General features: G+C 43.6%; 1 protein-coding gene and 1 long non-coding RNA gene across 3 annotated transcripts in view; one reads left to right on the top strand and one right to left on the bottom strand.

Annotated features, from left to right (window-relative positions):
* MTERF3 (mitochondrial transcription termination factor 3) overlaps positions 1-23,683 on the top strand; it is a 257,285-nt gene that overhangs the window by 230,309 nt on the left and 3,293 nt on the right. The gene's annotated exons all lie outside the window — the stretch shown is intronic.
* The window catches only part of LOC147724471 (uncharacterized), a 134,019-nt gene continuing 115,968 nt past the window's right edge, over positions 5,633-23,683 (bottom strand). The window contains exon 3 of the long non-coding RNA XR_015309918.1: positions 5,633-5,725. This is a non-coding gene — a long non-coding RNA (uncharacterized LOC147724471). The remainder of the gene's footprint in view (positions 5,726-23,683) is intronic.

The raw sequence follows: 23,683 nt of genomic DNA, 5'->3' as shown, positions 1-23,683 counted from the left end.
GATCACTTTTAAAAATGCCTCTTAATGCAGTGGTGTAATTTGATGCTCCTATGAAATGCTTCTCCATGTTGGAGAAATAAAAGATGGTAATTGTTTCAACGATGCCATTTTTGTATGCCTTTTGTGTCATTATTTTCAATATTTCCAAACCTATGCACGTGCAAGGGAGGGGTCATACACCTAAGCTTAGTTCATGTCTCAACTTCCGCTGCTCATTGGCTGCAGAAAAATATAGCCACAACGGGGGTTGGGTACTTTTTTCAAATGGGATACATTTATGTGTTGAGCCTTCTGTTCATTGTGCCATAAAATTAACACTTCATTTTAAATTTCTCCCATTATTTCATTAAATTAAAGCAGAGTTTTAGAGGGATTTTTTTAAAAAACAAGTTACCTCTTGCAAGTTGTCCCTAGGCACAAACAGAAGACAGGAAATATATATTTCGCTCATCATTTGATTAAATTTTACTGAAAATAAATGTAAAATTATGTTCATGGGTCCGATTTGTGGCCAGGAACAACTTCACAGCTGCCAAGTTTTCAGGTTGCTTAAATTTGACATTTAAGCAATAATATCCATGGAAACAAATAAATATCACAAATTACCCACTTCTGAGACAGGAAAAGTTCAGGCAAAGCCCTGAAACTAATATAAAAACCCTGAATTGGAAGGTCACGAACCACAGTGTCTGACCTTAAACCAGAGAAGGCCTCGAATTTATTTTAAAATATTACCTAACCTACGGTTCAAATAACTTCAGTTATATGCTCTCCCTTTAAAGAGGAAAGTATATTTTTTAAGTAGTGTCAAAATAAAGTAGTTTGGTCATCGACTTAACTCACCGCACAAAATGAATGGTCTTCAGAACATTAGTAGAAGGCGACACTGTATTTTCTTTTTTTTAAAACAGGATAAATAAAGGTTGAGATGCTGTTATTAACTAACAATTATGTCCGCCTAAAGGCGTTTGAAATAAAGGTTCAAATTGGACAAACACTCACTACCACATTTGACAGGTTATTTGTTTTATCTGCGAGTGAGCTGTTCTTAAGTATACAATGTTTAATAATTTATAGATACAGATGCCTCTCTATGCAATACTACACAGCGACCTCAAGCCAAGTGTAAATCAAAAACGATTACAGATGTAGGCTGCACCTCATGGCCAAGGTTTTTCAAACTACTTAAGACTTGTTATGAACTAAGGCTAAGCATATGACTTCCCTATTTGTTTCTCCACAAAGTGCACCCAGATGATTATTTGAACACTTACCATAGGTTGGTCCTACTGCTGGCGGTTGCTGTGCTGATCTGCTGAGAACACGCATACTACAGGGGCAGAGGCGCTCTGTCTGAAGGGGGCATGCTCCTGCATGTCGAGTGGTTTCATGGCAAGGGCACTGCTGGCTACAGGCACCACTCTTCCCTCTGTGGCCTCAGTATATGCTGGTGCTCTGCTGCTGGCATCGGCTAGGTAAAGATGAATAAACTTCTCTCTTGATTGGGCCTGGGGCTCCGGAGAGTTCACAGACTGCATGCTGCCTGCCAATGCAGAGGATTCATTCAAACTGCAGCAGCAGTCTTTTAAAGACAGCTCAGCGCTGCAGGGAACGGCGTAATTATACAACAGGTGAGTGCCCCAGTCTCTCCGACCTGTAAGCCTGCCAGGAGAGGGCCCCTGATCTATATGATCTGTGGGCAACAGTATGCCTTACGCACCCGCCACCTCCCACATGAGGGCTCAGGTCAGTGTTCCTCCTGTTTTCACTGAGTGGCAATCACTGTCTGCAAGTGCTGAAGGGGGGACTAAAAACTAAAACAAACATCTTCTGACGCCTAGTCCATGCATCACCAAAGAGCACGACTTCCTCTGTCCCACATGGTCGGAAGGTGCTACTTGACTTGAGCATAGCAGCAGCGGCAACAGGAATGGCAAATTTAAGCTGCTGTCACCATTGTCCACTGCAAACACTCTGCGTGTTCATGGGAGGAAAGGCGCGCCGTGCAAAAAATAAAAGGTAAAACACCGCCCCTCCGATTCATATGTGGGCACTGCTGGGTGATGGCCATGCTGTGACAGGCCACGTGGTATCAAGGCCACAGAGCGAATCTCTGTTTGATTTTAATCACGCACGCAGCCAGCCCCAAGGCCACAGCGTGTACAAATTGTAATGTGCATTTTAAGTCTCCGACTCTCCGTAGGCAATGTGACATCACCCGCTTCTTCCCGCCCTAGCTAAAATAATACCCAATGGAAGGAGTGTGAGTGCACACGTAACACCGGCAACAACAGATAAGAGAAAAAAGGCCTAAAAAACATAATGACAAGGACAGGGTACAAAGTGAGCATCGGACCGCGAGCTACTGTTAGGTTGTTGGCGAGCTACCGGTAGCTCGCGATCGACCGGTTGGAGACCCATGGACTAGCGTCTGTGAATGCAGCTTTTTGTCATAGTTCCAGAAGTCTTGACAACTAAATACATAAATGGCCTGGGTGGCTACTTCAAAATAATGTATAGGTTCATCCATGAAGCATAATTAGTTTGGGGTACATATAAGTTATCCTTCTGATTCAGAAATGGCCAGCTTCTCTTTGTTGCAGAGGATAACTTGAGGTACCTAAAATCCTCCTGCTGCCTTTTTTATGTTCCTGCAACCTTTTGCTGGAGTTTGGAACCCCGCCTGAATTTTAAGAACACATGCAAGATCTCTTGACACAATTCAGCTGCAATGTTAGCTCAGCAGTATACAACAGTGACAAGGGTCACTCTGTTAAGCAGAAGGATTTCCCTTATGTCTAAGGGCAGTGGTTCCCAAACTTTTTCGACCCGTGGCTCGCTTCATCCATTGCCTATGGCCCCCCACTGTCATTTTTTGGGGAAGGGTGTGGTTGTGTAAGCCCAGCCTCATGAGTACTTGCATTTTTCTCCCTGAAAATGATAGGGATGAAGCTGATGAAGGTATTATAATCATATGCGCAGGGTGTTTCGTATTACTAAAGCGGCACCTCTAATAAAACATTCCTAGTTACACTTCTTTGTCTATGCCTCTTTTAGAGTACCCTCTCAAACTTTTTTATCCCACTTACAGTGCTAGATAGCACCCCATGCAAGTAGGCCCGATTGCCAAAGTGTTGCTGCACTTGAAGAATATTTGCATGCACTTCCATTTCTACCCATGTCATACGTGCCAACACGCCTGTCTCAGCAGGGTGACTCATGGTTTTGTAAACCACATACAGCTTTATTTTTGCAGTCTCCTCCCTAAATTTGCCTCCAAATCAATACAAGTAAAATAAAATCCCTTTTTTTTTTTTAAACGTCACTCTTTCTTGCTTCCAAATGTTGCCATTATGCCATGTATGGTGTTTTACTTCCCTGTGGTCCAGGAGAGAGCAGGCCGGTCTAGAAATGTGTGTGTTCTGAAAGAAATGTGTACTGAAAGTACCTATGATTCAATTACAAATGTCAATACTTAATAATACTTAGTGTGTTTAATTGACAGGGCAACAGTACTTTCCTGATAACTTGCATTGGTGTAAAATGCATTTGAAAAAAAAAGAATATAACAAGTCTAACAAAATTAATCAGGCATCTTCCGCTTACTTTAGGAGTGTTGGAACATGGGTATCCAGTAAAATATGTAGGTCATCTCCCTCGACATGCCATCAATTAAGCACTATGTTTACAGCTTTAGGCATGTCATTTACAAATCATCAACATCATGCGTTTAAGTCTAATTGGTTTAACTAAAGCCAACAGACCCTTCAACAATAAATGTATTAAAGTGCTTGGTGCACGGCTCCCTTGGCTAGGTTTGGCTTCTCCCCAGGGAACCACGGCATACAGTTTGGGAACCACTGTCTTAAGGAGAGTTTTATCCAAAGCATTAGTGTCCAGTTGTTAAAAAGGTCTATTGATGAGTTAACCTCATGAGATAAATCAGTTTGGGAACTTTTCAGAGCATCTGGAAGTTTCTGAATGTCTAATCTAGACCACAGACGATACTCCAAGGTGAAGAGACCATGGGTTTAAATTCATCTTTAAAGGTTATAGGTAAATGAACTGTCAAAGGGAGGTCCTAACGAGCAGTTCTTCTCGGGACAGTACCCCTCTTCGTTATGACCAATAGTAATGGTGTCCTTCAGGTTACGGCCCTCAGTTCGCCTTGTTTAATATTTATGTGGTGCCTCTTGCATAGTTTATTATGTTCTTTGGATTCCTTTTCTATGCTTAATTCGATGTTACCCAGCTTGTTGTACGTCTGGACAACAACTCAGAGTTTCGCAATCACTTCAGATCATGTGTGTTGGCTATAGCCAACTGGATGAGTGCCAACTCCCTGCGTCTGAATTCTGACAAGATGGAAGTCCTGTATTTTTAGAGAAGTCATCTGCCTGGTGGCTTCATTCTCCTGGACTGTGTCTTGTACCTGCTTCCGCATTTTTGATGTGCACTTGTCTTTTGATGTTCACATCCTGAATATGACTTTTAATGGCTTCCTCTTTTTTAGGCTTTTCAAAAATATTTACCCGTGATTTCAACAGCATTTAAGCAACAGTTGGTCCAGGCATTGGTTATCAGGAGACCGGACTACTGTATAGAGATGCATATGGGGCTGTCACACTATCTACTCCACATGTTACAGATCATTCAAAAACCTGCAGCGCTGCTCCTTTTATCTGTTCCTAACTTTTCCAGCATTTTAAAACTCTACACTGGCTCCCCGCTCAGCAAAGATGCTTTTTCAAAGCTTTATGCGTCTGTTACAAGGCAGTTAATCCAACTATGCACAAGAATTATATTACGCCTCTCCTTTTAAGAGATAGCCCTGTTCTCCTCTTCCGCTTACCTTGTGTACGCATATAGGTTTTACAGAATCTGGCTGGTGGGCATTCCTTTCCTGTGATCATGACCAAGGGCTGGAATGCCTTTTACCACCCTCCATATGCTGGGAGCCACAGCTTCTTAAATTTCCAAAATGTTAAAAACTCATCTCTTTCGCTAGATTTTGTTTCTGATACCATTCTCCCTACATTATTACCACATAGACAACTTCAGATAATTGTGCTCTTTGTAATTAAGATTACATAACTCTTAAATCTATCATCCCCAGTTTGGTAAATATGTCAATTGAGATATTTTCCACTTGAGGTTCTTTTAAAAACCACAAAATAAATATTTTGAGGTATTTTTTTCTCACTATGATTATTTTCAAGAAGAGCTTTATCGTCAGTATAACCTCATAATCTTAAAGTGCAAGTCACATAAATTATTCAGATTTTTCACTTATTTTTTGGAGGGAAATGCACACTCCCAGTCATTTACCTTCTCTTTATGGAATCTTATTTGTCTTGTGAATCCTGAGAAGTAGCTTACTTGCATGTTAAAAGATAAGTGTAACCTCAGAAAGCAAAATTTCCTAGCTAACGTGCAGGAAAGTTTCAATTCTATTAAGGACGCAGAGGCGAGGATTAGGCTTTTATCTCTCTTTGATTTATTACAAATTAATAGCTCCAGCACCCTTATTTAAAGACACAAACATATGAAAAAACTATATTTCCCATGAACATAGGGGAAAATAGAAAAAAAAAGTTCATCAGAGGGCAGCCAATCCTGTGAGAGGACGTCCCATAACTTCCCCGCGGACGCTCTATCCTCCTCTTTCTTCGTGCAACCCCATCCAGGTAGTCTTTTGGTTATTCCTGTTTGCCATTCTCCGATCCTAAACAAGAGAAACACATACGTAAGACCAATGGACTAGAGAAAACCTACGTAATAGGAAAACAATACTCGGTAAGCATGATATTTGTAAACAGACAAGTAAAGATTAGATACAATAAAATATCAACTTTCCATCACAAAGAACATATCCTATTAAACATCTACTCACCGTACATACGCAGAAATTCTGGGTGGGTCGGATAAAAAACCCGGGTAGGCTAATCCTCGCCTCCGTGTCCTTAATAGAATTGAAACTTGTCTACACGTTAGCTAGGAAACTTTGCATTCTATTCCATGACCGGAGGCTTCAGATTAGGCTAGTCCACCACCAAAGATCCCAGTGATACCACTGGTTTAAAATAGAATCTCTTGAAAGTAGAGTCCGAAGACCAGTCTGCGACATTCAAGATATCCTCCAGTCGTGCTCCCAGGGAGGAAGCTTTGGATGCCATAGCACCCCTCACTGATTGAGCCCCAAAACGGGAAGTATCTCTGCCCGCTTCACCCAGCGGACCCACCTGGCAATCGTGGGAGACGAAACCGCCTTGTGTGGTTTGGTAAGAGCGATAAACAACTGATTCATGCCCTGTGGACGTATATTTACTGTCGCCACCTCGTAGGCTTTAAGTGCTCTGACCACACATAATTTTGGGATGTCGGGGAAAGCAGGATAAGACACGGACCGGGAGTCACACTTAGTCCATCTAAAAATGTTAAAGGTAACTCCGTCTGGAGTGAAAATCTGACCAGTGACTCAGAGAGAAAAACGGCAGCATCCTCTGAAAGGCCTGGGACTTTCCAGCGTTGCCTGTAACCCGCCAGGCCGTCAACCGCAGACCGCCCGTGACCAGAAGGTGATGGGGATTCCTCTGAGGATCCTTGAGGAGATCTTGACCGAGGGGTAGAGGGATTGGAAAATCCCAGGAAAGTTCCATCAGAACTGGAAACCAGGCTTGCGACCTCCACACTGGAGTAATCACCACTAGGTCCTCCTGTTGTCTCCTCACCTGGGTTGATAAACGCATGATCATTGCGAATGGGCGGAACGCATAACCCTGTTCCTTGCTCCAATCCTGGAGAAAGGCATCCACCGCCAGTGCCTCCGGATCCGGTCGCCAATTGTAGTAACGTCTCATTTGGGAGTCCAGCTGGGAGGCAAAAAGGTCCACCGAGAAGGGACCCAATCGAGATTGGATCTCCTTGAACACACTGGGATGTAGTTGCCAGAGACTGGTGTCTCCCCGATAGGGATATGTGGCTGGCTAGGCAGTATTCCCAAAGATCGCGTGCCAGATTCGACAATGCCTTGGACCGCGTCCCCCCGAGATGATTGATGTAGTGTACTGCTGCTACATTGTCCATTTTAAGCAGGACAGAAGTTTGGATCCTGTCCTTTGTCAAACACTTTACCGCGAAGGAGTCCGCCATCAATTCTAGACAATTGATGTGAAGGGCCTGCTCGGAAGAGGACCATCTCCAGTAGACACTTCTCCGCAACAGGCACCCCAACCGTAACCGCTAGCATCCTACTCTATCACCAGGTCTGGTTGTGAGCCAAAAATCGCTCGGCCGTTCCAGGCATCCATATGGTCTACCCACCATTGCAACTCCGTCTTCGCTTCCTCGGAGAGGGGCACGACCTGGGAATAGGTGATACCTCTGCTCCAATGATATGCTTTGAGACGCTGAAGGGCCCTGTAATGTAGGAGACCCGGAAAGATGGCTTGAATCGACGACAATAGCAGGCCTATAACTCTGGCTAAATGGGGCAGGGAAATCGTAGTTCGCGATAGCATATGTTTCAGTTCGTGCCTGATCTTGGCTAACTTCCGAGAGGGCAGGGACAAGGTCGCATTGACCGAGTCTATCATGAAACCCAGAAACTGCATCCTCTGAGAAGTGACCAGATCTGACTTGGTCACGTTGATGACAAAACCGAGGGATTCCAAGAGGGACAAGGCTCGCTGCAGCTGAGCCACCAGGCGTTGGGGACATTGACTCATAATGAGCATGTCGTTCCACCACAGGTTTCATCACCTTGGTGAAACACCACGGAGTTGAAGACAGTCCGAAAGGAAGGGAGGTGAACTCGAAGACCTGAGAACCCCACTGAAACTGCAGAAAACGTCTATGATGGGCAAAAATCGGAATCGTCAGGTAAGCATCCTTGAGGTCCAGACGACCATCTAATCCTGTGTCTGTAAGAGATCCCGCAGGAGGTGGATACCCTCCATTTTGAAATGACGGTAAATGAGCCACCCATTGAACTCTCGTAGATTTATTATGGGGCGATAGCCTCCGTCCTGCTTCTCCACCAAGAAGATGTTGCTGAGGAACCCTCGGGGATGAAGAGAGGAGGATATAACAGCCCCTTTGCGAACTAACTCCAAAACCTCCCTGTCAATAAGTTCCCCTTGCTCCAGCGTGAACGTGAGGGTTCTGGGGCGAAAAGGTTGAGTTGGAAATCGGAATACTCTATTTGAAAGCCTATTTGTAAAACCAAAGCGTTGGAGGTGAGCAAAGACCAGTTGTGAAGAAAATACTGAAGTCTGCCTCCCAACTTCACCTCCCCCAACTCCTGGAGTCTTACCTCGCTGGTTATTATAGGAACCATCTCCACGCCCACGGCCTCCTCTATGACTGGGGAAGTTCCTGGTTGGATAGAAGTTACCGAACCTCTCCTGGTTCTGATACTGTCCTCTGTGGGACTCGCCTTGTTTGAAGGAGGCTCTGTTGGGAGGACGGCCGGCCGAGCGCCCCCTGCCACAACCGGCTGTGATAAAAACAGGTGGGGTGAAGATTCTTTTAATCGACGTTTGGGCCTTGTCTAATGAATTAAACGTGTTCACGAACTTGCCTAATTCCTTTACGAAGGGGTCCCGAACAGGTTGCCCTCCGCTACTAGACCCGCTTCTGAAGTTGCCAACTCCCCAAGCTTAGGATCGATTTTTATAAGGAGAGACCTACGTCGTTCCGTCGAGATCGCTACATTGGCATTACCTAAGAAAATGATAGCCCTCTGCGCCCAACTGGATAGGGTCTCTGGGGATATAAGAGTTCCTGAATTTTTGACGTCTTCCGCCATATGCTGAATTTTCACAAAGGGACCCGCAGTGTCTAAGAGCTTATCTTGACACGCTCACCACGAGCGGTCAATACCTTTCTTTGGATTGCGAATGAATGTAATCAAAAAAGTGTACATCTTTGGATCCACCTTGGGGGGTCACAGCGACTTTTCCCTCTAGGGTAGGTCTCGGGCACTCCGCTTGCAAGGCAGCTCCTCACCTACTGGTCCTTGGGTTTACGAGGTCTAGACACCATGTAGGCTTCCACCTTGGGGGCCGGAGTACATTGCGAGGAACGCGGGTACAATAAGTCATCCGGATTAAGCATGTCTGTATTAGGATCCGGGGACTTGGAGGAGTCCATGACCCTACAGAAATCCACTGGTAGGTACATGATCTTCTCCTCCGCCTCATAATAGTCCTCATACTCCATGAGGTTACTACTAAAGCACCCAGACACTGTAAACAGGGGTTTATATATAGGGGATTCCCCTATAAGAATTGCACAGGACGTATCTTTTTTAGCCTGCAAGGGCCTGGGACCAAACACTACTCGCCCTATAAAATTCCGAGGGGTTGGCACCTGCCTGGGCCGGTCCACACGACAGCAATAAATCTTACCCGCAGCGCGGGTGTTCTGGCTCCAGGCAGGGGCTCTCCGAAATGCAAACTATGCCCAAACATGATCACAATCTTCCCCCGCGGCCGGAGAGAGTGTGTCTGAACCGCACTAAGAGATTAAGGAAGCAGACACAGACGACTAGTTACCGCGGGGGTTAAACGCACCGTCAGTGCGCTAAGGCACCAGGCGCCGTGTCCCCTAGCGGCGGGAGGCCGCACCGCACAGAGAGCCTACAGAACAGTGCGCCCGTGTAGGAGTACACGAACGCTCCCGCGGCCGATCAAACACCTAAACACATCGGAATGTGTCGCAATGAAACACGAGGCAATTCCCCACAATAATCTTAAAAATCACAGCACTGAAATATCAAAATGTAAGCACAAACATCCTAAACATATGAGTAAAGAAAGGGCACTCATCTTAATGCTGCTGGAGCAGCAAAGAAAGAGAAGGATAAAGCATCCGCGGGGGAAGTTATGGGCTGTCCCCTCACAGAATTGTCTGCTCTCTGATGAACTTTTGTTTGTTTTTATTTTCCCCTATGTTCCAGGGAAATATAGTTTTTAGGTCTCGTAGGGGTTAGACGCGCGAAGCGCGGTCTCGCCAGAGACCCTATTGTTACCGAGTCTTCTTTCCAGGAAAGGAGACAGGAGCTGGCCGCGCGCTGGGGAATGGAGCGGGCCACGCGCACGTGAACACGCGCTCAATTGAGCAGGCTCACGTCGTCTCGCTCTCACAGCGCTTTCAGTTTCGCGCGCTGAGCAGGAGGTCCCGCTCGTGACGTGTCCGGTGGACGTGTGTGCCTCGTTGCTCTTCACTATTTGGGGCGGGCATATGTTTTTCCTCTTAATGAATTTCTCCTGCGTGTTTACCCGAACGGCCCCTGTTAATCACGGATTGCCCGCATGTGTCCGGCGCATCCAGGCCAGGCCCGGGCAACGTGCAGCGCCAAAGCGAGGCCAGGCGTATGGGCTTAAGTGCGGGGAGCCGGGCTCGGGGGAGGCCTTACTATGGTCCAGGACAGGCCCACCTGCGAGGAATCTGGCCTAGACGCTTCCAGTCCCGTCCATCCGGTGCACCCTGCGAGGAGGGGCACGAGGCGCTGCGATGTCTGCCTCTGAGCTCTACAGCAAGGTAAGGCCGCACCGTTAACATGCACAGGGGGCCCGGCTTGGGGTGAGGCTGGGAGAGATGGGGTGTTGTTGAAAGTGGTAAACTGTCTCGAAAGAGCACGTAGACCTACATAGCTGCCAAGGTTTCAGATTGCTATGTGTGACGTTGTCATAATTTTTGTGTAATTATGAGTGACATTTCAGCGGCTATGAGTGATACTTTTTCGGAAGCAAAATCAAGCAAAAAAAATCTGGGAAGTCATACATATCTGCAACCTGAAGCCCTACTGCCCTCCGAAACTGATCGTACTGTTAATAAGAAACGAGGACTCCGATGTGCACCCCTCTCATTGAAAGTCCACGCTGCACCACTGCAAACAAAAGAACGTTTCTGCAAATGTCAGCAAAGTCAGTTATTGTAGTAGGGTCAGTTAGAAAACCTGCGCAGTGTGCCTGCCTCTTGCTCACCTCGAGTAGAGAAAATATCATAATGACTGCAATACTAGGGGGTACTGAAAGTAGCCGAGGTTCAGACTCCATTTGCCATATTTTTGTGTACCGCTTTATTTTCTTCTGCTGTGACAACAAACGGAAACAAAAGCTTTACCTGATGTCTTTCTTGACTGCTCGGCCGCTTCCCGGGTGACCTCTGAGAGGACGAGGCAGGCTGCGGTGGTGCAAGAGGCAGCATGCTCGTCACCTCAGCTACCCGGACCTCATGTAATAACCATCTGCTCCTGCAGTGCCTCTGACATGACTGTAGGGCCCACATCACTGTCCAGTGACCGCTGGATCCAGGAGGCGCCAACATTACCCCTTAAAGCACAACTCCTGGAAGCCTACTGTTCACCTACCTGTTCAGGAGCCACCATGTTGCAGTGCTGATGTGTTTTAAAATGAAGTTAAAGTGCAATCTGGATTTGTAATGAAAGCATCTGATAACTCGCTGTGGGGGAATTAGTGGGAATTACAACGGTCAATGTTTCTGATTTTACTGCATAGGCTGCATACAGTACATGTATTTCCCCCCATCATTTTGCATGCAGTAACATTTAAATTGCTTAAAATTCGAAGGGAAAATGATGGCTTATTCTCACAGCAAACTGGATATTGTTGGATGTTTGTGTCCCTGGTGCCGTTTTAAGAAGTGTAAATGTGTCAGATGCCAGGATCCTACCAACTCTGTTATGAATCCAATGAGTGCACGTTAGCCGTGGCCCTTCGTTTAAGCCTTTCCCCCATATGTTGCTAGCACATAGTGGAAAAATCAGGCGGGCGTCTTCATGGGTCTTTTTAAAATAGTTTGCTTGGCAAAGTTCAAGGAAGAGGTTGTGAAAATGAATTTTGCCTTTTTTTCCTTCAAATTTCCCTACTCATGTCATGCCAATCAGGACAGTTTGCCCATTACCAGACTTATTGTGATATGCAGAGACAGTAGCGTAGGATGGTGCAGGCTGCCCCCGGGGTTATCACTGTGTGTGAATAATAACCGCTGTGAGGCCGTGCATGAGGTGAATCATCAGAGCTGTGTGAATAATAACAGCTGTGAGCCCCGTGCTGAGGTGCATCATCAGAGCTGTGTGAATAATAGCTGTAAGTCCTTGCCAGAGGTGCATCATCAGAGCTGTGTGAATAATAACAGCTGTGAGCCCGTGCCTAAGGTGCATCATCAGAGCTGTGTGAATAATAACTGCGTCAGCCCCGTGCGTGAGGTGCAACATCAGAGCTGTGTGAATAATAACAGCTGTGAGCCCGTGCGTGAGGTACATCATCAGAGCGGTGTGAATAATAACAGCTGTAAGCCCTGTGCCTGAGATGCATCATTAGAGCTGTGTGAATAATAACTGTGTCAGCCCCGTGCCTGAGGTGCATCATCAGAGCAGTGTAAATAATAACAGCTGTGAGTCTGTGCGTGAGGTGCATCACTTATTTGCCTCTCTTTCGAGTTTCAAGGGAGTCTCAGAAATACAGGCACTTTCAGGAGGCATCAGCCCCGTGCGTGAGGTGCATCATCAGAGCTGTATGAATAAAAACTGCGTCAGCCCTGTGCGTGAGGTGCATCATCAAAGCTGTGTGAATAATAACAGCTGTGAGCCCGTACCTGAGGTGCATCAGAGCTGTGTGAATAATAACTGCGTCAGCCCCGTGCGTGAGGTGCATCATCCACATTGCTCAGGTCACCCAAATTCCTGCACTCTCTACCACACTGCTTTCAAGAACAGCATACTCTTGCACACACTCACACTGCTCACCAATTCAAAGTTTGCTAAAAATTTGATGCAACGCATTGTCATACACAATGCCAATAACTCAAACTTTAATGCTGCGAGACCTATTGCATTGTAAATGCTTGTTTCATATGTTTGTGTCTTTAAAAAAGGCTGCTGGAGCTATTAATTTGTAATAAATTGAAGAGAGATAAAATCTAATATGAAGCCTCTGGTACTGCCATAGAAATACATATTAGGCTTTCAAGATGACAGATCAACCTGGCAGACCCACAAGCTGTATACACCAAAATTCAGGGGACAGGTGTGGGAAGTTTACAGGATTGATCGTCGTTTATTGGATACTGAGGTGTAACTGGAAGGAAAGAAAGAAACCTTTTTATTTACAAATATTCAAGAAACGTTAAAAAGATATAACATTGTAGCTGAATGCCTTTCTTTACTTCCTTCATTCCTCTAGAGATCATAACTACATGCTGCTCAGTTGGGTGGGTAGGTGAAGTGCACATCTGGTCTGGGATTTTGCACAAAGCCCTAGATTGCCCTTGAGAAGGAGGTTCTGTAGCTTCTTTCTTCTGGCACGCTCCTATCTGTGGCTAATAACCTTTCAGCTGCTGAAAGCATTTAAAGTCCAGCTACTCTTTCACGCCTAGATAGATTACTTTCCACAAAAACAGGAGCAGAAAGGCTTACATTTTAGTGGTACTTGAAAATCTTTCAGTTACTGAATGAAATGATGAATTCAGAAGTAAAGCCACTGGCTGAATTTCCTTCACTTATGGATAATATAGCTGGGAAAATTAAGTGGATTGATTCTGGTCCATATTTGGTACCCTCAAAAAACTAAATAATTTTTAGTTACTACTTGTGGGAACTGTTTTGAGGGCCGCAAGGTCATCTGGGAGTACTGGGTTCCAATTGTGAAAGATGAAACTTTTTACTTCTGCTGTCCTTGGGTCACCCTAATGTTGGACTTAAAACTGACCCCCATAACATCTTTTTAGTACTTGAACTTCAAGGGTAGTGTATCAGGGCAGTCCAAGGCTTACGCGGGAACGTGGTGTGGTCTAGATACTATGTACTCAGCACAACTTGGATAACATGTAATAAATCACCGTCAAACCACTGCTTGGTCTCTTAAAGATTAGTACTCTATTCTATGCACATCTAAATATCCATACATAAAACCTAACATATTTAAAAATCTGTAAGGCCAAAGACCACGGTGTTTTTTACTAAAAAGACAGGTTTCTGAGTGTAAATGAGAGGGGGAACCAACCTTTTGGATTCTCCTACCATTGGCCGCTGCACTTCACACTAGCTTCAACCTCCTTAATCTTTCATTTCAAGCAAGAAATGTTTGAGTTTTCCTTTGCTGTGTCTTTCTCTCTTACAGCAATTTTCGTGATCCCCACTAAATTTAAGAGCATTGAAAGTCCTATATCTTGTCCTTCAAATGCTTGTCCAGGTATCCTTACAGTGATGTATTTACAACTCCCCACTGACAATTTTGGTCTTGTCATAGGAATATCATTATATTAACTATCCTACTAGGGAGCACTCTATTAGAGAAATACAGTTCTTCAGTCCAATATATTTAAGAAACAGATATGAAGCGCCTTGATGTTATAGATAAAACCTTTTTGTTTCCATCTCATACAGCCAACATGTTTAGTTCAAGCGAACTTCTTCGGGCTACAGATAATAACACAAGCATAATAATATGCCAACATAGTTACATAAGATATTGGCGTGTGTAATACGGGCACAAACATTCCAAATATACAGCCGCCATCATGGGCTAGTCAGGAAATCCTGTATTAAAACTGTAAAATTAGTTTTCCTAGTCAAATCAATTGCTACATCTTCTACAAAACAAATGTATATTTGCAATGAAGTCTCAACTAATTTGATATAAAACAGGAGATATTAAAAAGCAGTTCCATCAACTTAATATTACAATCTCCCTGAATGGCGGACACAAGCATTCCGGATACAAAAACACCACCTTGGTCTGGTCGAAAACAATTCTAATCTAGGTCAGTGAAACCCATCTGCTGGTAAGGCGATTGGTCAAATCAACAATTTTAAAAATAAATCCAATCCGAATGATATGTATCCAATCAAAAACCTAATCACAAGTGCCAATTATGGCATTTACGCCATCTATCCATTTCTAATGCACTCCCATCTGTAAACAATTGACGGCGTGGAATATTGGCTTAAAGAGTGCAGGCACAAATATTCCGAAGGCGAAGCCAACATCATAGTCTAGTTAGAAATGCCACCATCTTAAAGCAATTATACCAATCTTCTAATATAACCAATTATTCTCTCTTCAAATAGAAAAAATGTGTATGTTTATTTTAAACCCTCGACCAAAATAGGAAAAGGGAAGACCTTAAAACCATTGACGAATTCCTTGTTATATTTTCCCTGGATTACAGGCCAACGTATTCTAAATTCAAATCCGGCATCTTCTTCTAGTCAGAAAATATCACAGTCTAAATCAATAAAACCAATCTTGTTGGTCAGGCGTTGCAATCTAATTGAACACCACAAATCCTAAACAATAAATCCAATCCAAATGATAGGTATACATCAATTCAAATAACAAACTGCATCACATTTCACCTAGGGTAGATCTATGCATTCGCTACAGTACCAAGTATCCACGTTCATAATCACTATTCAGGAAGGTGACCTACCAGCATCAGTCATGACCTTTCAATTCAATTAGTATTTATTATGATTTAGAATTCCGAAGAATTCCACATAATGTACATATATAAAACATCATTCATTACATACAGAAATGCGAAGTAAAAAGTACAATTTTATACTACAATCCCAATACTTAAAGGAGAGGACCTTTCCTACAATGGACTAAACTATACACTGGGCTATGTCATATCAATACAAAAGATCTTTTTTCAGTTAGAAACACAGTATGGGCAGTACGGAGAACCTAAAAAAGAAGTACACAGAGGAGTTAATAAGGAATACCGGAGTTTAAAATTGCACACACAAACCAGTACCAGATGTAATCTGAGTTTAGCGGAAGTGGAAAAACAATCCATTGACATTCATAGAAAAGGGCAAATGCTCTGTGCAAAATTTGGCAAAGGTATTACCAACGCTCCCCTAGCAGCTATACAGACATTTCAACCCCAAAACATTAAACAACTATTTGCATATCATACAAAAAAGTGCAAGTGCTTAGTGCAATTTCATTTAACAGATATAACAGCAAATGAAGATGTTACCTTGAGGTATTTCAAACTTCCAATTCACTTAAAAATATTACAATCCTACAATATTAATAGACATTTAAAAATTCTTTAAAAAACCGAAAGATTTTAAAACACATCAGTTCAGATGGAGGGGACATAAGACAATTACGGGCCTGTTCAGCTGTATAAATATAATACTTTAAAAAAGCAATCCTTAAGTATCTTCGTCGTATGGCGTGAAGTGCAGGGCACACAAACAAAACTTGTATTCCACAATTACACAGATGACAAAATCTTTCATTTTTGGGAATACCCTCCCATGCACCTGTTACAACTCTCAGGGGTAATAAATTCAATCTTAGCAACAGAATAACTCTACGAACACCATGTTCCAAGTTCCACAGAACGTATGGCTGGGGATTTTTGACGATAGAACTCCCCGCAATACAGTCCATCCTCCCATTCAATGAACATAGTATCATATCTCTTTCACGAGAGACCACATAAATTGACTTCTTAATTATCAGCTTTAACACGGTTTTACATAAAACTGATGCCCCTTCCTTATCTATATCGAACATACTAAAAGCCTTTATGTAATTTCTAAAAATTACGCTTTTCACCTTCATATTTAAGAATATTTCTCTGTGCAATGCTGCCCTCAATAGGTTATTGGGGCTAATATTCAAAGCATTGCACCATCTTAAACAGGCAGCCATTGATAACACATATATTGACAGTAGACCAAATTCGAGCCTAAGTGCCGCTATTGGCGCAGCATAATTCAGATTACATATTTGGCGCCAAATCTTTCCCTCCACTTTTATCAAATGTGGCCCATTCACACTCATCTACTATTTCACTTGCGTAATTCAATGTCGGCGGTATTTTTATTTTTTACACCGCAATGATGTGGGAAAAATGTCTTTTCCCACATTGCATGTACAGGCGATTAATTGCAGATGCTTGTGAAATAGCTTTCCCTTTGCAATGGTCCATATGTCTGCCAGCAGAGCACCTGTTTGAGAATATTTTTCCTAAATATGGATAAAATTTCACAACTTCAAGTTTTTCCCTTTCCAAAAACCAACTCCGGTTTTTTCTCACTTTACACTCTTGATAACTAAAAATCATGACTTTGCTTTAAAAAATGCTCCTCTGTGTACTTAACCAACTCCCTCAATCTTCTTTGTAACCCACTTGGTGTTAGATCCATTATTATTGCATCATCTGCATACAACAAACAACTTAATTTAAGAGGACCTAATTGGGGGGGGGGGGGGGAGGGGGGGGGGGGGGGGTCACCTTTACTCCGTCCCACACTACTCGGCAAATCATTAATATAAATAGAAAAAAGTAAAGGTGCCAAAAGGCGCCCCTGCTTTAGCCCGTTGTGGGTATATATTTTCCTTGATAGGCTTTGGGATCCCCCCAATAATACTTGTGTCCACGTAGAGGAATGAAGTACAATTATTCATCTTAAGAGGTTCCCTGGGATCCCCATTGTCACCAATTTCCTCCACAGCGTCCCCCTATCGAACGCTGTGGAGAAGTCTATAAAAGCGGTGTACAACGGGACCCCTCGGCCCACAGGATATTTTTCTATTAAAGTTTGTAAAACAGAAATGTTGTCCAGAGTGCCACTATTCTTACGAAATCCTGTTTGTTCCAGAGGTATATGGTTGTTCCCAAAAGCCCACTCTTGCAGATGGCCAAGAATACTCTTCGCAAACAGTTTCCCCGTTGCGTCTAAGAGGGAAATATGTCTGAAACTAGACGGGGAATTTCTTGGACCCTTCTTATATAAAGGAACCAATATACTTCCTTTCCAGGAATACGGGATGTTTCCAGTGTCATAACAATACGCAAACAATGGATGTAAAAATGTTGCCCAATCTTCACAATCCTGTTTTATTATGGCTACTGGAACATCTTCTGGTCCCATTGCCCCAGAGTATCTTGATCCCTTAATATACTCTACAATTTCCAATTCTGTTGGTTCCCCTACGTCAACCCCCAATTCTGAGTTCTTAAGAACTCCCTCACACTGGTCTGATAATTGATTAGGGGCATACAGTTGTGAAATATACGTAGACCATTCCGATTCGGAGATTAAAATGGGTTTGGATTTTTCTCTACCATCACAAAACTTCGCTATCAATGCCCAAAACTTTCTGGTGTCCCCGGATAAGGACACTTCACGAAGAGTTACCCATGTTTCATCTTCTACTTTCCTCTGATCTGATACTTTTTTTCTGTTCCGTACCTGTTTAAGTCTATGAATCTCTCTCTGATTTTTTAAACTAGGGGCTTTGAATTGGAGTCTAATCAACTCGTTAATCTCTTTATTCAGTTTTTTAATTTCCCATGAGACTAATACTGTAGGGGAGGTTCTCATCTCTTTTTTTCTTTCTTCCCAATTTTCTGATTGCTGCCAAAACTCTCTCATACCTCACAATCAGAGTCTCCAGACTAGGCCTAAATGCAATATTCTTAAAAACCCTCTGGAAGTTCGGCAGTGCCTTATATGACCAATAGGTACGGCCATTGTTTACAGAGTAGGTGACATTTTCCTTCCTCTGATTCCAGCGTTCGGGCTTCTCTGTATTTATGACCATCTCTACTAATAAAATATTATGGTCATTCATCGTAGAGGGGAGCACCTTAAAATGTGTACACGCACTAAACAGTTGAATGGAAACTGCCATATAATCAATAAGGGACTGACTATAGGTACCATTGAAAGCATAAGATGCGGGTGAGTCCTCTGGAAATCTACCATTCAAAAATATTAAATCAAGATTCCTAAGGTTTTGTAAAAGGGAAAGGCCTCGTTTATCAGATTTTAACTGAGTTGGAAATACAGGCTCTGGAATATCCCACACCTCCTCCAAATCCGTATTAGAGTAAACTATTGCAGCACTATTATTTATTTTAGCGTTAAAATCCCCTACCATCAATATACGCGCATTTTCTTCTGTATTACACAAATTATGCGCAAAACTGCAAATAGAGTCAACCAATGATTTGGATGCCCTCCCCGTGGGGATGTACACATTTACCAGAAACATTTACCAGAAACAAAAAGTTTACATTCCCTAAATTATCATTTCCTAATTTCAGTTTTGCACAAATGCAACAATTTGAGGGGTGTTTGCATATCACGGGGTCCCAAGCTATATTACTACTGAGTAAAATAGCTAGGCCTCCGCTTGCATGCCCTTTTGCGGATTTTTTTGCTAAACTGCAAAACACATAATAATTCTTTAACTGGAACTCTTCCATGGCCCATGTCTCTTGGAGACAGATGATCATGGGGTTTATCTCAACCAATGATTTGAGCTTATAACAAGAATTCCCTAGCCTCGCCACGTTCCATGAAATAAAATTCCCCACTTGGCTACCCTCGTTCTATGGAATTTATACTCTGTTTTTACCCCATTCAAGGTACCAGCAACCCAACTCCATTTTGTCACCTCATCATCCCCATCTGCTTTGGGTGCCTCCTGTACCCTGAATGTTGGAAGCCTGATTTCTCTTACTCCGGTTTTACTTCCTACCGTTATTTCCATGGCGTCAAACTTTACGTGTGCATTTTCATCCTTGTGCTCAGTACCACTTCTCCCTTGCTCCTGATGACATACTCCAGAATTTTTAATCAGTGTTTTATCCGGGACAACACTTGGTGAGATGTCTATTCCTCTTTTCCTAAAACTATAAATATTTGTTAGAACAAGAGCTGACACTATACTTGAGGAAAAAGTGGCTATAGTGCTAGGGGGGAGCTACTCCAATCTAAGTATACCAGTTCGATATCGTTGGTGGTGATTAACCCCAAAACCTCTATCTCAGAGAGGAGTCTAAGGAGGGCGCTTCTATTCAGTAGCATTGGTTCGTCATCAAAAAGAGAACTAACAATTAAAACCTTGTTCACTTGCCTGGCACTTATATTATTGTTCCTGGTTATGTTCATACCTAATTGGTCCGTAAGTGAGTTACGTTTTGTCTCACCCCCCCCTATTGTTATCAACCAACATTGTTTTTAGACCCATATCCAAAACATGACCAGATACTGCACTCAATAAAGGTAAAACGGGCCCACTGGATGTTGGAATACCCCTCCAGATGCTCCAATAGGGACTATGTCTGACAGCGCCGAGACACCCCAGGGTATTTGTTGCGCTATAAAAATTACGTAAATAAATATAAAATTACGTAAATAAATATTACGGGGCTGTTTGAATTACCCAACTTTCTCCCTAAACCAAGGTCACTCAATAAGCCAATAGTTTGAGGATTAACTTCCTTATCCTCTTGAGACCAGGGGGCATTCAGTTCTCTGATTGAACTATTACATTGAGGTTCATTTTCTTGCCCACATCTTTGACTCTCTTCCAATATAGGTTGCGCCACGGGCCTTTTTATTTTTGTTCCAAGGGAGAGGGATATGTCACTAATTCCAATTTCATTTTCGGGATGGAACCGTAGTTTTTTCCGTTTCCGTTTCGGTAACCGACGGTTCTTCATCTTCCTTTTCTTTCCCCTACAGCCATTTTTAGTATTTCCATTCCTTGCAAGAGAGGCCTCCCCCACAGGTGGACACGCTAGGGAATTGCATAAATCGTCAAGTGGCTGTGGACTTAGATCTTTTGCAATGATTTTATTAAAGATTGGGAAAAGACGTTCTGGTTTTAAAGCTGAGAAAACCTCTATCTTGATCTTTTCCCCAGAACTAGGAGCCTTGTCACATTCCTTAAGATTAGAATTAGGTAAATCGGAACTTAGGTTCCTTGCAAGGGAACCTCTTTCAGAACTCTTGATAGGCTCTTTTAGACCCCCACCACTGAGTTTGTACCCATGTTATGTATCCCACTATTTAATTGATCAACTTGACTGGATACTGGAGGGGCCTTTTCTGGGATTAGTGGGGCTTGTTTATACTGCGTAAGATCTTGAACCCCTATCAATATAGTTGAAAGAACTTCCAATCTATGATCAGAATTTAAAGTACTTTTTTCCAACAGGGACAAAATTGCAGACATAATCTTCTCCAATCTCAAAAAGAACTCCAAGATCCCCCCAGGCCAAACATTTTTACTCATATTCAGCGAGTTCAAAGAGTTCACTACACATTTGTCCTCAGCCATTGAAACTCCCAATATCTTTTCCACTGAAAGGTCTAACAAATCCCCAGCCAAAGATAAGTTAGTCGGTGTACTACTATACATGGCAGGCATATGTGTTTGAGCTCCTGTGTGTGGCGGGCTCACTTGATTATCCGGGGACAATACTAAATCCGTCTCTGAGATTCCCGGCTTTTTCAACTGCTTCACTCGTTCTACGTTCTTTTCTATTTGAACAGCAATATCGGGTAATGTAAGATCCTCCGATTTCAACTGCCCGGGGTGAAGGCTAGATTCTAACCAACACTCCATCCTAGGCAAAGGATCAACACCTTTTGTGGGTTGACAGCTCAACGCCGATCTCTGTGTCGTTTTTGTTTTGTCCATAAGGGTTACCAAATAAGCTAGTGGAGATAATAGAGGTACTTCCTTTTTTTCAGTACTCGTCTCCCGGAAGTGGCTGCCTCCTTCCACCCACAGTAAAGCACCTTCAGTTTCCGTTTCCGTAGTATTACCCTCTCTTTCTGCTTGACATAAATCTACTTCTCCTGGAGGAAATACTGCTCCAGATTCACCTCCATTGTTCTGACATATAATTATGGCAGGGTAAAGCGCCTCTGATTTTATAGATTTGCATTCAACACTAGGTCCGGGTACTACGTTTGTGTCCATTAATTCTTCACCTATCTTCTCCCTATTCTCCTCATCCATTGAGCCTTTACCGCGCTTAGAACTTCTTATCCCTTTTGAGAACATAGTCAACACCGATGGATAGGATTTAATAAGTACGAGATGCTCACCGTTTCTCCGACGGCGAATAGTTTTCTGCGGCTTCAAGTTTTTGTCTCTCAACTTACTGCCTTCCTGGGTCACCGCTGAATTCCCTTTTAATTATGAGTGTAGAACCCTGTCTGGCATTACCATTGCATAGGAGACGTCAGGATAACTTATACTTATACTTAATGCTTATAATTAATGCTTTTCGGATATTAAAGTCTGGGAAATGGAGGATTGAAGATAGTCGGGTAGTGGTATAACAACTGGCCTTCAGCAGCTCCTACCGCCTTCAAAATACTTCAAAATCCAATCATTCCTGCTGTATTTTTGATCTTGTTGGCTTGTACTACGCCACCACGGTTGCCTCTGCCTTCAGTTTGTGGAGAAAAACTCAGTCCACTCCACTCCTTTATACTCCTTTATACTTTAGCCTGCGCCAGCTCCAAGGCAGAGCCTCAGCTTCACAGCTTGCCTCACAGCTGCCCGATAACTTCACTTCTCCCCCAGAGCGGGGGAGGCTGGGGGGAGGCTGAGGGACCGGGCTAGGTTTCCAGGCTCTCCTCCCGCGGCGTTCTTCAACACACTGCTGCTGCAGCTGCTGCGACCGTTACTCCGTACCTCCACAGCACCGCCGCAGCACCGCCACTCGTGTCGTGACTCCTCCTCCACAATGGAGGCTGTGGTCTGATGGTGGCTAGTGCCGGCGAAGAGGCAGGCTGGCAGCGAACAGATTTAATTAGACCCTCTGTGGTTTTACAGTAGGGCAGACACAGGCAGACACAGAAAACACTACTGCTGACAATCGCGGCTGTCACCCAAGCGTGACTGGCTGGAGTGTTCACAGTTTATACAGCACCCGCTGCAATTGCGAGATGGCAGGGACACCCCAGGGGGGGGGCACAGGACCAGTTGCGGAAGCGCTCCCCCTGACACGAGCGCTGCAGCGGCTCACCTCCAACTCTGTTCGCCGCCACGCGTTCGCTCTCTTCCGTTATCCCGTGTGTTCCCCGCCTGCCGCATTCTGCCGAGCAAGCTCTTTCCTCGTCTGCTTGCTTGCTTGGCAATGACGTCACGGTTTTAGGGGCTGGGTTATGGCGGTAGCGTGAGAGAGTAGCGGGCGATGGAGATGGTGGGGGTAGCTCAGCTCTACACTCGCTCCGCTCTGCTTCGCACTGCTCTGCAGCTCTCCTCCGATTCCTTCAACTCCTCTGGCTCCTCTGACTAACGGCTCGCGGACTTCCGGTCTGTTTGTCGGATTACCTTTCAAGATAAATGCCCTATTACAACGCACTATACAAAATTTCAAAAAATTAATTCAAATCAATTTGCATTCTTTTTACCTCAAGGTTAAGTCTCCTCCCCTCCATCACTTCTCGTTAGAGGATCAATTCAATGAAACCAGAAACCAGAATCATTACTATGTTTATTTATATAGTAAAGCATCATGGAGTATTTCTTGTCTCTTTTGAGTAGTGCTCGGGTATGTTCCTGAATGCGTATTTTTCAGGCTCCAAACTGTGCTGCCAATATAAATCAAACTACAGTCACAAGGAATGACGTATACCACAAACTGTTCATTGCAATTAATAAAATTTTGAATAGTATATTCCTTCTTCGTATTATATTTGAAACACCTCGTTCTATTCCTACAGGATATGCAGATATTAGTCATTGCATAGAAAAAACCTGTGTGGTCTTTCTGGCTGCCAAATCTTGGCTGCTTGTAAGGGTATAACATAACTAGGACATAATAAATCTTTTAATGTATCACCTTTCCTAAAGATAATTCTAGTTTTTTT

Source organism: Lissotriton vulgaris, chromosome 4_1 (assembly GCF_964263255.1).
Source record: "Lissotriton vulgaris chromosome 4_1, aLisVul1.2, whole genome shotgun sequence".
Taxonomy (NCBI): domain Eukaryota; kingdom Metazoa; phylum Chordata; class Amphibia; order Caudata; family Salamandridae; genus Lissotriton; species Lissotriton vulgaris.
This window is presented reverse-complemented; position numbering and strand designations above follow the sequence as displayed.